This window comes from Musca vetustissima, unplaced genomic scaffold (assembly GCF_032173495.1).
Source record: "Musca vetustissima isolate MV318-11 ecotype Yass unplaced genomic scaffold, APGP_CSIRO_Mvet_v1 utg100199, whole genome shotgun sequence".
In the NCBI taxonomy this organism is placed as follows: domain Eukaryota; kingdom Metazoa; phylum Arthropoda; class Insecta; order Diptera; family Muscidae; genus Musca; species Musca vetustissima.
The window spans coordinates 118,811-134,644 of NW_026873699.1; the positions used below are offsets into that span (position 1 = coordinate 118,811).

General features: G+C 35.1%; 8 non-coding genes across 8 annotated transcripts; 4 read left to right on the forward strand and 4 right to left on the reverse strand.

Annotated features, from left to right (window-relative positions):
• Nucleotides 1-331: 331 nt before the first annotated feature.
• Nucleotides 332-413, reverse strand: Trnas-aga (transfer RNA serine (anticodon AGA)). The gene has a single exon. It is a non-coding gene; the product is annotated as a tRNA-Ser (tRNA).
• Nucleotides 414-5,257: 4,844 nt separating this feature from the next.
• Trnas-aga (transfer RNA serine (anticodon AGA)) lies at nt 5,258-5,339 on the reverse strand. Its single transcript has one exon. It is a non-coding gene; the product is annotated as a tRNA-Ser (tRNA).
• A 2,553-nt stretch (nt 5,340-7,892) lies between these two features.
• Trnas-aga (transfer RNA serine (anticodon AGA)) lies at nt 7,893-7,974 on the reverse strand. Its single transcript has one exon. It is a non-coding gene; the product is annotated as a tRNA-Ser (tRNA).
• Nucleotides 7,975-8,616: 642 nt separating this feature from the next.
• Trnas-aga (transfer RNA serine (anticodon AGA)) lies at nt 8,617-8,698 on the forward strand. Its single transcript has one exon. It is a non-coding gene; the product is annotated as a tRNA-Ser (tRNA).
• Nucleotides 8,699-9,881: 1,183 nt separating this feature from the next.
• On the forward strand, nt 9,882-9,963 carry Trnas-aga (transfer RNA serine (anticodon AGA)). The gene has a single exon. It is a non-coding gene; the product is annotated as a tRNA-Ser (tRNA).
• Nucleotides 9,964-10,155: 192 nt separating this feature from the next.
• On the reverse strand, nt 10,156-10,237 carry Trnas-aga (transfer RNA serine (anticodon AGA)). The gene has a single exon. It is a non-coding gene; the product is annotated as a tRNA-Ser (tRNA).
• A 381-nt stretch (nt 10,238-10,618) lies between these two features.
• Trnas-aga (transfer RNA serine (anticodon AGA)) lies at nt 10,619-10,700 on the forward strand. Its single transcript has one exon. It is a non-coding gene; the product is annotated as a tRNA-Ser (tRNA).
• A 520-nt stretch (nt 10,701-11,220) lies between these two features.
• Trnas-aga (transfer RNA serine (anticodon AGA)) lies at nt 11,221-11,302 on the forward strand. Its single transcript has one exon. It is a non-coding gene; the product is annotated as a tRNA-Ser (tRNA).
• Nucleotides 11,303-15,834: the final 4,532 nt, after the last annotated feature.

The following is a 15,834-nucleotide window of genomic DNA, read 5'->3' on the forward strand; positions in this document are numbered from 1 at the left end:
ATACTTTTTCACAAGGTCACAAGGCGTGGTTTCGTATAAAAATACTTTTTCAAGAGGTCACAAGGCGTGGTTTCGTATAAAAATAATTTTTCAAGAGGTCACAAGGCGTGGTTTCGTATAAAAATAATTTTTCAAGAGGTCACAAGGTGTGGTTTCGTATAAAAATATTTTTTTTCTAAGCCTTATAAACATATTTGTTCTAGAAGCCACTAGGCGTGTTTTTTTAAGTATTTTTTTAAGAAGCCACAAGGTATGGTTTCTTAAATATTTTTTTTAATAATTAAAGCGTGGTCTATTTTCATACTCTAACAGAAAAAATATATTTCCTTCTCGCAGTCGGTAGGATTCGAACCTACGCTCCCAGAGGGAATCTGATTTCTAGTCAGACGCCTTAACCGCTCGGCCACGACTGCACATATTTACCGTTAGTAATACAGGCTGCACATAAGATTTTTGGAGAACAAGTTCGAATCCCGGCAGGTGCAAATTACTATTTTTTATACCCTACACAACTATGTTGTCAGGGTATTATGGCTTTGTGCAGCCCCAAGTGTTTGTAACGCGGCGAAATATTGGTCCTAGACCTTTAAGTATACCGATCGTCATATCTCGACTAGCTGAGTCGATCTAGACATGTGTGTTCGTCCGTCCGTCTGTCCGTTATATTTTGTAAACACGATACAGGCCACAATTATGGACCAATCTTCACGAAATTTTGCACGTAGGATGGGTTCTGGCCAATGAAGACCCCTATTGTTTTTGGTAAAGATCGGTTAATATTTAGGGGATGAAATGGACCAAAAACTTTTTGTCTGATTTTCTGGTCTCTCCAGAGGCCGCAATTATGGCCCGAACATCGCGAAATTTTACATGAAGAAGGTGATCGGGTCAAAGAATAAGCAAGCCTGTTTTGGTAAAGATCGGCCAATATTTAGGTGGTCAAATAGACCCTGTCTTTTGTGTGAAAAATTACAAAATTTGTATTCTGAAGCCTATATATTTACTCCTAAGGGACGTAGACCAGAGAAGTTGACAGAATATCCAAGAGGAGTGGTTGGCCTTTAAATTGATACCAAATATATTGTTGTGTGTGCTCGGATGTAGGAGTCACACTTAAATATTTACAGGTGCTTACGTACTCAGATATTATTTAGTAACCCATTACCACACTGGTGGACGGAAATATTGCGATGATCGCTTTGAAATGTTCCATGAGGTTCCAGTTATGGTCAAGGAAAACGCCTAAAATTTTCGGTGATGATCAGATAATAGTTTTGGGATGAAATGGACCGAAAACTTGTTGTTTGTATTTTTTTCGAGTCGATCTGTAGGCCACATCCCACGGTGAAGGGAATCTCGACAAGCAATTAGAAGGGCTATACTGAATATTAGTAATATTTGTTGACCATGTCCTTGCTCAGAATATAGAACCACAGAAAGTTAGATTTTTGTGGAAGTTGTGTAGGGTATCATATGGTCGGCCCCGTCCGACTATACTGCTCCGCTCACTGGTTTTTATTTCATTTTTATACGCTTCACCGCACTGTAGTACAGGGGGGTATTATGTCTTTGTGCATATGTTTGTAACAGGCCATAGGAAACGAGATAGACCCATTGTTCCTTTTGAGAATATGCATAGAACCACTTTCTATGTCGGTTTATGCATGTCCGTCCGTCTGTTGGTCTTAAATTGAAAACAAAGTACAGGTCGCATTTATAATTCGAATTGGATGAAATTTGGCGCAGCTCATTTATTTGGCCCTAGGAAGAACCCTATTGAAATTCAAGAAAATCGGTTCAGATTTAGATATAGCTCCCATATGTATTTTTCGTCCGAATGGTGCACCACAGTACCAATATATATCTTTCGATTTGCACGAAATTTGGCATAACGAACTGAATTGGGCCTAGAGTGATGTCTGCCAAGTTTCATGAAAATCGGTCGAGATTTAGATATAGCTCCCATATATATTTTCGTCCGATTTTAGGTAAATAGTGCAGCAAGGTCCCTATATATCATTCGATTTGCACGGAATTTGGCATAGAGTACTGAATTGGGCCTAGAGTGATGTCTGCCAAGTTTTATGAAAATCGGCCCAGATTTAGATATAGCTCCCATATCTAGTTTTGTTCGATTTTATGTTAATGTTGCTATATATCTTTCGATTTGCGCAAAATTTGGCACAACGTACTTAATTGGACCTATATCCTAGATCGGTTCAGATCTAGATATAGCTCCCATATAAAGTTTCGTCCGATTTAATGTAAATGGTGCACCAAAGTCCCTGTATATCTTTTGATTTGCACGAAATTTGGCATAATGTACCGAATGGGGCATAGAATGAAGTGTGCTGAGTTTCGTGAAAATCGGTTTAGATTTAGATATAGCTCCCATATATAGTTTCGTCCAGTTTTATGTAAATGGTGCACCAAAGTCCCTATATATCTTTCGATTTGCACGAAATTTGGCGTAGCGTACTGAATTTGGTGTAGAATGATGTCTGCCAAGTTTCGTGAAAATCGGTCCATATTTAGATATAGCTCCCATATGTAGTTTCCTCCGATTTTATGCAAAAGGTGCACCAAAGTCCTTACATACCTTTCGATTTTCACGAAATTTGGCACAGCGTAATGAATTAGGTCTAGAATGATGTGTGTTAAGTTTGCTAAATATCGGTCCAGATTTAGATATAGCTCCCATATATATTTTCGTCCGATTTAATGTAAAAGGTACACCAAAGTCCCTATATACCATTCGATTTGCACGAAATTTGGCATAACGCACTGAATTGAGACTAGAATGATGTCTGCCAAGTTTAATGAAAAACGGCCCAGATTTAGATATAGCTCCCTTCGTCCGATTTAATTTAAATCGTACACCAAAGTCCTTATATATCTTTCGATTAGCGCGAAATTTGGCATAGCGTAATTAATTAGGCCTAGAATGATGTGTGCTAAGTTTCCTGAAAGTCGGTTAAGATTTAGATATAGATCCCATATATATTTTCGTCCGATTTAAGGTAAATGGTGTACTAAAGTCCCTATATATCTCTCGATTTGCACAAAATCTGGCATAGGGTACTGAAATGAGTCTGGAATGATGTCAACCAAGTTTCGTGAAAATTGTTTCTGATTTGGATATAGCTCCCATATATAGATTCGTCCGATTTAATGTAAATGGTGCACCAAAGTCACTTAATATCTTTCGATTTGCATGAAATTTGGCATAGCGTACTCAATTCTACTTTCCTCCGATTTAATGTAAATGTTGCACTAAAGTCCCGATATATCTTTCGATTTGCATGAAATTTGGCATAACGTACTGAATTGAGCCTAGAATGATGTGTGCGAATTTTCCTGAAAATCGGTCCAGATTTAGATATAGCTCCCATATATAGTTTCTTCCGATTTAATGTAAATTGCACGAAATTTGGCACAGGGTAATGAATTAGGTCTAGAATGATGTGTGTTAAGTTTCGTGAAAATCGGTCCAAATTTAGATATAGCTCCCATATAAAGTTTCGTCCAATTTAATGTAAATGGTGCGCCAAAGTCCCTATATACCTTTCGATTTGCAAGAAATTTGGAACATCGCAAAGAATTAGATCTAGAATGATGTCTGCCAAGTTTCGTGAAAATCGGTCCATATTTAGATATATCTCCCATATATTCGTTCGATTTAATAGGGTATCATGTAGTCGGCCCCGCCCGACTTTACTACTTTCCTTACTGGTTTTTAATTTATATTTTTTCAGGGATCACAAAAATAACTATTTTTAAAAGGGCAATACGAAGCCTGATTTTTTTATTTAAATTATTAGCATCAAACAGGAGTGGAACGACCATAAGGCGTGGATTATTTAATATAAATTTTGTTTGCCAAACCCCCCACTGTTACCCCCTTCTCCTCCTCCTCGGGTTAGGTTTTTGTGCCTAATTGCAACAACTCGTTGCACATTCTACCCTAATTATTTGTCAGTCTCATGCACATTCGAAAAGGTGTAACCTAAGCAAAATTGTATACATGCAACACCACCAGCAACAACAAGAGTAGAGTCAGGGCAGCGAATTCAACGCCAGTAACTGCAACAAGAAGAAGAACAACAACACTTGAGTTAACACACCATAATGACAATGACAATTGCATTATGACACGTGACAACATTTCATTCACTCTCACCCTCCTCCTCATCATCATCATCCATTCAGCGTGTTAATCATTTACTGCAGAGCGGAGGCGAGGAAGGAAGTTTGACGAACCGAACGACCTGTCGAGGTGGAGAAGATGTTCTTTTGTTTTGTAGCCCCTCATGTGGCTCATTTGTTTTAGGGCAAAACCGAAACAAAAGATGTGTAATGATACTCCTTATGGGGTTACTAAACCTACAGGAAATGAAAAGAACCAACCGCATGGATGTGGTTTTCGGCTGGCAATCGGAGTATGGGTGACACTAATGAAGAGGTGTTCTCGCTCTCTCGAATATTAGCCCAATTGAAAATAATTTTAAATGCACTTGAGATTTTCTGGAAAGCGGGGAGGAGGATGGATTTCCTTCAAGGGAAGAAATGTGGAGGAGTTCGGAAAAAAATATTAAAACAATAATTATTGGGAGTTTAAGAGCGAGGTTTGATATGGGAAGATTCTGAGCTTTGTATTAGAGCCAATAGAGAATCGAACGCTTTCCCAGAACTTACTTTTATGGCAGCTATTAATCTGCCAATACTGAAGTCACTTTCCCAAATTTCTTATCTTAAATTTCCTACCTAATTCAAATTTCATTTTTTGCAACCTCCACACATCGTTGATTTCCCAAGACCCGGAAAGCTGTAATTATTTGCTGGCTAAGAGATTAACAGCAGAAAAAAAAAATTGCTAGAAATTTAATTCAACTCCACCAGCTATCTGGAGGTGTTGCCTCTGTGTCTGCTCTAATGGCAGTATTTTGTTTTCTTAAATTCCATTTTTCTTATTCGTTTCTTTTTCTCTTTACCCATTCATTTTGTTGGTTTAATATAATTTACCATTGCGTTTCTATAGCTCATTATTTTTTGTAGCATCAAATCATATTTAATATTTTAATCAAATACTGTACCGAAAAGAAAATCGCTTGGGTTTTTAAGAGTGTAATGGTTAAATATTATTAGTTTTAAACATGAAATATTGCTTAGAGGTAGACCGAAGAATGTGAAGTGCTGTAGAAAAATATATAAGGGAAGGATAGCCAATGAAAAAATAGAAAAAAAAATATTTTTTTCTCGCAGTCGGTAGGATTCGAACCTACGCTCCCAGAGGGAATCTGATTTCTAGTCAGACGCCTTAACCGCTCGGCCACGACTGCACACATTTACCGTTAGAATGTACAGTTGCATATAAGATTTTCGGAGTTCAGGTTCGAATCCCAGCAGCAGCAAAATTATTTTTTTGTATTTTATTATTTTTTTTTTTTGTCATATCGGAGTTTTCAGATATTCAAAAATAGGAATATTGGGCTTTTATTTTGAGGGTAATTAGTTTGAGAAGAAGAAGATAGGTTCCGATGAGAACAAATTTCCTGGATTAGCCAGATATTTTATACTATCTTTAATTATTTTTCCTGTCTTACTTTAATGTAGATTTACTGTAATAACCCCAATATATTGTCCTCCAATAGGTCCCTCTTTCATTTTCGTAGAAGTTTTTTGTGTAGACTTCTTCCTAACAGCCAAATTATTTTTTTGTATTTTATTATTTTTTGGCCATAAATGAGTCTTTAGATATTTAAAAAAAGAACATTGGGTTTTTATTTCGAGGCTACATAGTTTGAGAAGAAGCTCTATTCCAATCGGAATAAATTTCCTGGATTAGCCAGATATTTCATACTACCATTTATTATTTTCCTGTCTGACTTCAATGTAGGTTTACTGTAATAACCTCAATTGTCCCACAATAGGGCACTTTTTCTTCTTCGTAGAAGTTTTTTATGTTGACCTCTTTCTATCCACTTCTCAAATTTTGAAGAAGACTACGTAGGAATTGCTGCATGCTTTGACTTGACCAGACTTGCAATGTACGACTTTTCTTAACCTCTCTCGGAAGGAGTTTAGTTCTCATGATCGAAGACTTTAAGCCTCATCACAAGCAATGTCTTTTATAACAGTCCAAAAAGTTCGAGCATGCGTTCGGGTGTAAACTCGATGTCCCATCATCTCCTAAAGGTTTCATTTGTATCCCATGGGGAGACAATATCTGCTACCAGCTTTATGTCAGATTGTCTGATTTGAGATCGCAGCATATTCGATCTGAAGAGTAGATATGTAGAGTTTCATATCAGTGTCGCGACTTTGGCCACATAGTGGACCTCATTATATAGCTTGGCGGATTAATTATTTGCCTTCGTTCATAGCAGATTTCGTTCCTGTATGCTTCAGGTCCGGTGGATACTTTTAGGAATCTCAAATTATGCGTAAGATTTATCAATATTCAATTTGTAGGGTAGATATGTAGAGTTTCTTTTCAGTGTCGCGACATTGGCCACATGTGGACCTCATTCTACAGTTTGGAGGATGAATAGTTTTCCTTCGTTCCCTTCATAGCATTTTTCGTTCCTGTCCGCTTCTCTTTCGTACTGTCCGGTTTTTACTTTTAGGAATCTCAAACTATACAGAAGATTCCTTGACTCTGATCTAATTGGTACTTTAGTCATATCTGCCACCCACTGTCAATGGATTCTCTGTGCAGTTTTTTCTGACTTAGCGTAATGTTTGTTCGTCATACCAGATGACAGGAAGCTCCATTGTTTTCCTCGTAGTGAATTTAATCCTGTTCCTCATTTTCGAGCAATTACGGGGGGAAGACATCAAGTTTCCTTGAATTTGCTATACTTTCTTTCAACCTCTTTTGACCTAGCATAGACACAGCTTACTAGTCGTAGCAGATGACGGGAAACTCTATTGCTTTCTTGACCTGTTGACTTGATTTCCTTCGGCATTTTCGGGCAATTGAACGGAATGATAGAAAGGTTTTCTTAGGATGATTATCCATCTGTTATGCGTCTCTGCCATACGGCCTCTTTATTCGTTTGGCATTCCAAGACGGGTTTTGTTGACCATCCTTTCACTTTCAGACTCTGAAGTTGTGTCCCCAAATAGCTCAGAAGGTGTAATAGAGTAGTTTTCCCATGATAATAAACCTATATCTGCAGAAGATTTTACCGCGATCGCTGAATAACGTGGTAATGTGATTCAAGAGCAGTTAGGTAGCATTTAAAGACAATTTTTTGAGAGACTAGTTTAGGCGTGGATTTTTTAAAGACAATTTTTTGAGGGTCTAGTTTAGGCGTGGATTTTTAAAGAGAATTTTTTGAGGGTCTAGTTTAGGCGTGGTTTTTTTAAAGACAATTTTTTGAGAGACTAGTTTAGGCGTGGATTTTTTAAAGACAATTTTTTGAGGGTCTAGTTTAGGCGTGGATTTTTAAAGAGAATTTTTTGAGGGTCTAGTTTAGGCGTGGTTTTTTTAAAGACAATTTTTTGAGGGTCTAGTTTAGGCGTGGATTTCTTAAAGAGAATTTTTTGAGGGTCTAGTTTAGGCGTGGATTTCTTAAAGACAATTTTTTGAGGGTCTAGTTTAGGCGTGGATTTTTTAAAGAGAATTTTTTGAGGGTCTAGTTTAGGCGTGGATTTTTTGAAGACAAATTTTTTGGGGGACAAGTTTAGACGTGGATATTTTTAAGACATTTTTTTGAGGGACTAGTTTAGGCGGGTATTTTTTAAATACAATTTTTTGGGGGACTAGCTTAGGCGGAAATTATGTGGTCAATATAGTCTACCTGCATTTCCTCTTTCGACCAACGGTAACTACCCCATTAAACAAAAAATAAAAAAAAAAAATCAAATAGAAAAATAATTATTTTTCTCGCAGTCGGTAGGATTCGAACCTACGCTCCCAGAGGGAATCTGATTTCTAGTCAGACGCCTTAACCGCTCGGCCACGACTGCATATAACATTACTTTGTGATAAATATGGTACACTTTTTTGATTCGAATGTAACTTCATATTATTTATTGTTATAATTCTCATATGCATTTTCCAATTCGATAGATTGTCGTTAATTATCGTTTTTTCAAGCACCCTCTTGAAATTTATCAATTAAATAATATGGAGATAATATTTATAAATATAAATTAAAAAAAAATTAAAAAAAATGAAAAATTTTCTAGGAAGGTATTAATATTTTAGCCTTTTTTCCTCCCTCCAAGTAATCTGCATTAATAATTACCCCGATTCGCAAAAAATTTTTTGCCAATAATTTACTATCCATAATGCAGATCAGCATCAGGCAAACTACTGCACGTGAGGTCCCTTGGAGAGTATTTTTTGTGTAGAAAAAAAAAACAACAGAGCTGTTCTCAGCCTGTTGCTTATGTAGATACTTTTTTAGGAATTCACAAAAAAATTCCCGAAACCTACTGATGGTTTAAACACAGTCATCATAATTCGAAATTAGAAAAATCCATCTATTAAAAATAGAAAAAAAATATCCATTCCAAATAAATTTTTTTTTTTTTTTGGCATTTAACAGGATTCGAACCCATGTTCCAAAATTCTTCTTGTGTCCAAAAATGTAACGGTAAATATGAGCAGTCGTGGCCGAGCGGTTAAGGCGTCTGACTAGAAATCAGATTCCCTCTGGGAGCGTAGGTTCGAATCCTACCGACTGCGAGTAGAATTTTTTTCAGGCTTTTTTTTCTTCAAAAAAAAAAAAAAAAAAAAAAATACTGCTTAATTATTGCATATATGAACTAAACAAGAAAAAAATATAATTTCAAATTATTTATCCGATTCGAACCGTATCGAATTAGACACCTCAACATATTTATTTTTTTTATTTAAAATATATTATTCCGCCTAAAACTTTCGATTCCGCCACATTTGAAACTAAATGAACCTTCTATTCATTTTTTTTGAAAATAAAGCAATTAATACGAAATCCAATGAAACAATTAAAGACTATTTTATTTGATTTCTTCTCAAAGAATTTTCAAGCCTCAATTGACAACATTTTTACATGTTGGCATAGCTGCAACATTCCTTGAAACTTCCATGGATGATTCATATATTATTTTCTGCGATTCTTTGTCTCCAACTCAAAAAACAATTGTCATCTAATTAGTAACGTACTGCAAATTGACACTTAAAGCTAGAAATAGTTGTAGCCGCTGCTGACATTGTCCACATGGTTACAAAAAAACAGAGTCTTCAACAGGCCATAGTCATCATTCCACCACATACCAACACACCACAAAAAAAAAAAAAAAAAAAAATTCTAAGCTCATCAGGCATGAAAGAAATGTTGTTGCTTCTTGGCTAAAAAACAATTACCAGTTTTTGTCCATGTTCAGCTTGAGAATTTGTTGTAGCAACTGCATTACAAACATGTTGTCAATGACTTGAATGGATGGTATGTTGCGGATGGTGTTGTAAATAAATTGTTACTGGCGATACAAAAAAAAAAAAACAATCGTATTTAAAGAAAAATAGAAGAGAAAGGAATTATTCTTTGTGAAATCTTTAAAAATATTTGGAATCACAATTCAAAATTATACAAAAATCGTATCTTATCTTGCTGCACATATTTCTTGTCTTTTACTTTTTATCTCTCACTTTAAACTGTCAATTAATTGGAAATGTTATGTCGTGATTTATATTTATCTCTGTATATATATATTGATTTATTTTTAATATAAATCATATCATATCTTATCATGGTCAATTAGTTATTATATTAAAGCTAAAGCTATAAACTAAATAATTTTGGACAGTGGCCAATAGGCCATATATTTTATGGCAGAAAATCATTGTAAAAATCACTGGGAATTTTTTGTGACTTTTATGACAACCATCAGCAGTCGTGGCCGAGCGGTTAAGGCGTCTGACTAGAAATCAGATTCCCTCTGGGAGCGTAGGTTCGAATCCTACCGACTGCGATGGAATTTCAGACTTTTTTCTGGTGACTTTTGAGAAGTAACACAAATGAAATACAGAAGAGAAAAAATATATGCAACCATTTTAGAAACTCTTATACTTTATATATACTTTTATTAATATTATAATGTTGATTACTTTTTAGATATTATGAAAAATTAAAAATGTCAAATATTAATCCAAAATGTTATATTCGCAGTCGGTAGGATTCGAACCTACGCTCCCAGAGGGAATCTGATTTCTAGTCAGACGCCTTAACCGCTCGGCCACGACTGCATACACATGATTTGTTGATGAATTTGCTACAGTTGTTACGCTTCGATTTAACTGAGTAATATGTATGTCTATAATTCTCATATGTATTTTCCAATTCAATAAATTATGAGAATAATGGAAAAATATTTTTCAACTACCCACTGCAAAGTTATTAAAAAATATAAAATAATATTTATGAATATAAATTTAAAAAATAATAAAATGATAATTTTTCTACGAAGGAAAATTTTTTACTTTGTGTAATAAAAATATCATATTTCCCTCCCCCCCGAAAAAAGAAAAAAAAATAAGTCTGCATTCATATCAGGATTCGAACCCATGTTCCCAAATTCTTCTTGTGTTGAGTGCCCAAAAATATCTTTTGAATAACGGTAAATATGTGCAGTCGTGGCCGAGCGGTTAAGGCGTCTGACTAGAAATCAGATTCCCTCTGGGAGCGTAGGTTCGAATCCTACCGACTGCGGTAAAATAGATTTTTTATGCTGTTGACTATTTTTTGCTCAAATTGCATAGAAGAATATATTTTTGGATTTAAAATATATATATATATATATATATATTTTCAGGCTCAACTGAGGCGTGGGAAATAACTTTTTCAAGCTCAACCCACGCGTGGATTTCTAAAAAAATAAACATTTTTGGAGACTCAAATCAGGCGTGGATTTATTAAAAAATATTTTTTGCAGGCTCAACCGAGGCGTGTATTTATAAAAAGAAATATTTTTGCAGGCTCAACGGAGGCGTGGATTTATAAAAAGAAATATTTTTTGCAGGCTCAACCGAGGCGTGTATTTATAAAAAGAAATATTTTTGCAGGCTCAACGGAGGCGTGGATTTATAAAAAGAAATATTTTTAGAGGCGTGGATTTCCAAAAAAGAAAATAAAACAATAAAATATAACAAAATGTTTTGCTCCCATTGGGATTTGAACCCGTTCTCCGAAAATCTTATATGCAACACTATATTACTAACTGTAAATATGAGCAGTCGTGGCCGAGCGGTTAAGGCGTCTGACTAGAAATCAGATTCCCTCTGGGAGCGTAGGTTCGAATCCTACCGACTGCGAGAAAAAATATTTTTTATCTAATGTGTATACACGCCCGATAAATTTTTCTTTAAAAACCCGCATGTCATGATGAAATATATATTTCTTTTACTCGTTGTAAAACAAATGTTTATTTGAAAAACAAATGACTTGTAAAAATATAAGCCTCGTAAAAAAATATTTTTTTAAAGAATCCACATCTAAAGGGTTTCTTAAAAAAATGTTTTTTTTGTAAAGAATCCTTATGGTCCATTGTAAACATTTTTTTTTAATTTATCGAAGCGTTGGGTTGAAAGATTATTTATTATTTATTAAAAAATCTAGGCCTTGTGCTGGGTGTTCTTGCCCTTAGAAAAAAAAAATCTTTACAAAAATTCCTAGAATTGTTTTCCTACTTTCAATTTCTCCTGTATTCTTTCCAATACCAACCATCCTCCCAATGTCGTCTACAAATTTATCGCTGACATTATTCAATTTATACAAATTTGTTGTCTTTATTACCAGTTTTTAATGAACAACTTGCAGCAGCAACAAAAAAAATAGTTTTGAGAGACTATCCCGAACCACACATACAAAAAAACTAAACGACAATGTCTTCGATATCTTGTCAGCTAATCACCAATAAATCAAATGATGCTTTTAAGCCTTTAGTACCAGGAAAATACGAAACCAGCGACTTTCATAAGTTTCCTTCCATACCCCAGATGAGAATCTCTGCCAACCAGCCAGTCAGCCAACCGGACAGACTCTGTCATAAGTAGCCAAGAACATTTTCCTCGGCAACATTGTTGCTAATTGTTACAATCTGTAATTGAAACTTTAGTTTGAACACTTCAGAAAATGATGTGGGGAATTATTTATGTGTGTCTGTCTGTATGGATGTGGTAATGGTATTGGCAATGACCATGGCAATGAGGTTTGCTAGTCATGGCATCAAATGAGAAATTCTTGTGAGAGGTAGCCACTGGGCTGCTTAGATTGGCAAATGACACCAGCATTACGATGCAAATTGAACATAAATTGGGTTTTCCTCAATTTTTCGAGTTTTTCGTAGAAAAAATTAAAATGTCTGGTAGTTAATTTCAATTAATTTTGTTTATGGTTGTTATGAAAAAAGAAAACAGCTAAGTGGTTGGGAATATGTGAAAAACTTGGGCTATAAAACACACAATTTTCCCACGGAAGATGAATTAGTGGAGCCTAAAAGTATGCACCACACATGTAGGTACACACAGTATGGACAAGGAGTCCATATGACACTCCAAAATAAGGCGTGTATTTTTTAAGATTTTTTTCAAGGACCTATACAAGGCGTGATTTTTTTTTTTAAAAAAAAGGACCTATACAAGGCGTGGATTTAAAAAAAAATCTTTAAAATATATTTTTTCAAGGACCTATACAAGGCGTGTATTTAAAAAAATATTTTTTTCAAGGACCTATCTATACAAGGCGTGGATTTTTTAAAGAATATTTTTTTCAGGGACCTATACAAGGCGTGGATATTTTTTCAGGGACCTATACAAGGCGTTGGTTTTTTAAAGAATATTTTTTCCAAGACGTGGATTTTTAAAGAATATTTTTTCCAAGGCGTGGATATTTTTTCAGGGACCTATACAAGGCGTGGGTTTTTTAAAGAATATTTTTTCCAAGACGTGGATTTTTAAAGAATATTTTTTCCAAGGCGTGGATATTTTTTCAGGGACCTATACAAGGCGTTGGTTTTTTAAAGAATATTTTTTCCAAGACGTGGATTTTTAAAGAATATTTTTTCCAATGCGTGGATTTTTTAAAGAATATTTTTTCAAGGACCTATCTATACAAGGCGTGGATTTTTTAAAGAATATTTTTTCAAGGACCTATCTATACAAGGCGTGGATTTTTTAAAGAATATTTTTTCAAGGACTTATCTATACAAGGCGTGGATTTTTTAAAGAATATTTTTTCAAGGACCTATCTATACAAGGCATGGATTTTTTAAAGAATATTTTTTTAATTTTTTATGATGCTGCCGATGGCAAGGCGGTCGTTGATTACATTTATCTACATGCCGCCAAGCCTTCCATGTACAGATTCTTACCAAACAGCTTCTGGTCATTGCTGAAGGCGTTTTGTGGAATCTTTGTAATTTTGATGTTGTTGTTGTTACAACAACATCAGGTATGACCATAATGAAATCTCATATTTTTTTTGTTCATGTCACATAAATGTGAAAAGCTTCAGGTGTTGGATGGGCTTGGAGGTTGGGTGCTAAGTGGCACAGTGTTACGAAAAAAAAATATAAAATGTCACAGGTTGAGGGATGTTAGTTGGAAGAGCGGAACATATCTGATATCATATCTTTGGGTCACATTTTTTCGCTTAAAAAAATTTTAAGAAAATTAAAAAAAAAATCTATAATTTAATTTTTTCGAAACACTGTGGCCATCTGATGTATTAAAACAGAATTTACATGTGACATAAAGTGACTGTATGTTTTTTAGTAGATTTTTTAATTTACCTGAATGAAATGAATTATATCAAAGCAGATGATATGTCTTTAGGGAAGAAAAGGGACAATTTCTCAAAACAATGCAGGACGACTGTATTTAACAATGAATTTTTGGATTTATCTTAATTTGGACCAATTTTCAGGAAACTTAACCCACATCATTCTAGACCTAATTCAGTATGCTATGCCAAATTTCGTGCAAATTGAAAGATATATAGGGACTGTGGTGCACCATTTACATTAAATCGGTCGAACAAATATATGGGAGCTATATCTAAATCTGGACCGCTTTTCACAAGACTTGGCAGACATCACTCTAGGCTCAATTCAGTACGTTATGCCAAATTTCGTGCAAATCGAATTGATATGGGGACTTTGGTGAACCATTTACATTAAATCGGACGAAAGTATATATGGGAGCTATATGTAAATCTGAACCGATTTTTACGAAACTCAGCACACATCATTCCAGGCTCAATTCAGTAAGTTGTGCCAAATTTCGTGCAAATCGAAAGATATATAGGTACTGTGGTGCACCATTTACATAAAATCGGACGAAACTATATATGGGAGCTATATCTAAATGTGGACCGATTATCGCGAAACTTGGCAGACATCACTCTAGGCTCATTTCAGTACGTTATGCCAAATTTCGTGCAAATCGGGACATATATAGGTACTTTGGTGCAACATTTACATAAAATCGAAGGAAACTATATATGGGAGCTATATCTAAATGTGGACCGATTTTCACAAAAGTTGGCAGACATCATTCCAGACTCAATTCAGTACGTTATGCCAAATTTCGTGCAAAGATACATAGGGACTTTGGTGAACCTTTTACATAAAATCGGACGAAACTATATATGGGAGCTATGTCTAAATCTGAACCGATTTTCACGAAACTCAGCACACATCATTCCAGGTTCAATTCAGTACGTTCCGCCAAATTTCGTGTAAATCGAAAGATATATAGGGACTTTGGTGCACCATTTACATTAAATCGGCCGAAACTATATATGGGAGTTATATTTAAATCTGGAGCGATTTTCACGAAACTTGGCAGACATCACTCTAGGCTCAATTCATTACACTGTGCTAAATTTCGTGCAAATCGAAAGATATATAGAGTCTTTAGTGCACCATTTACATTAAATCGAACGAAACTATATATGGGAGCTATATCTAAATGTGGACCGATTTTCACGAAACTTGGCAGACATCATTCCGGTTTCAATTCAGTACGTTCCGCCAAATTTTGTGTAAATCGAAAGATATATAGGGACTTCGGTGCAACATTTACATTAAATCGGACGAAACTATATATGGGAGCTATATCTAAATCTGAATCGATTTTCACGAAACTCAGCACATATCATTCTAGACCTAATTCATTACGCTATGCGAAATTTCGTGCAAATCGAAAGATATATAGGGACTTTTATTAACAATTTACATTAAATCGGACGAAACTATATATCGGAGCTATATCTAAATCTGGACCGATTTTCATGAAACTTTGCAGCCATCACTCTAGGTTCAATTCAGTACGTTATGCCAAATTTCGTGTAAATAGAAAGATTTATAGGGACTTTGGTGATTCTCTTACATTAAATCGGACGAAACTATATATGGGAGCTATATCTAAATCTGAACCGATTTTTCCCATTTTCAATAGGGTTCGTCCTTGGGCCAAATATTCTATGCATATTCTCAAAAGGAACTATGGGTCTATTTCGGTTTCCTTTTGCCTGTTACAAACATATGCACAAAGACATAATACCCCCCTGTACCACAGTGTGGTGAAGGGTATAAAAATCAGTCACTGGTCTGAATTTGTTATGTGCATCGATTTTTCCCACAAAACGTCAGGAAAAAATTCGTTTTCCTCTATGTGTTCAATGTTGAACTTTGAACTCAGATAGTATTATTTGCAAAAGAAAAAAAGAACCAAAAAATTCTAAAATTGAATTGAATAACCCGAACAAGTTCGAGGTCATTGCATAGCATAGCTATCAAACAACATTGAAACATAATTTTTGTTTTTGCCAGTAGTCGATGCAG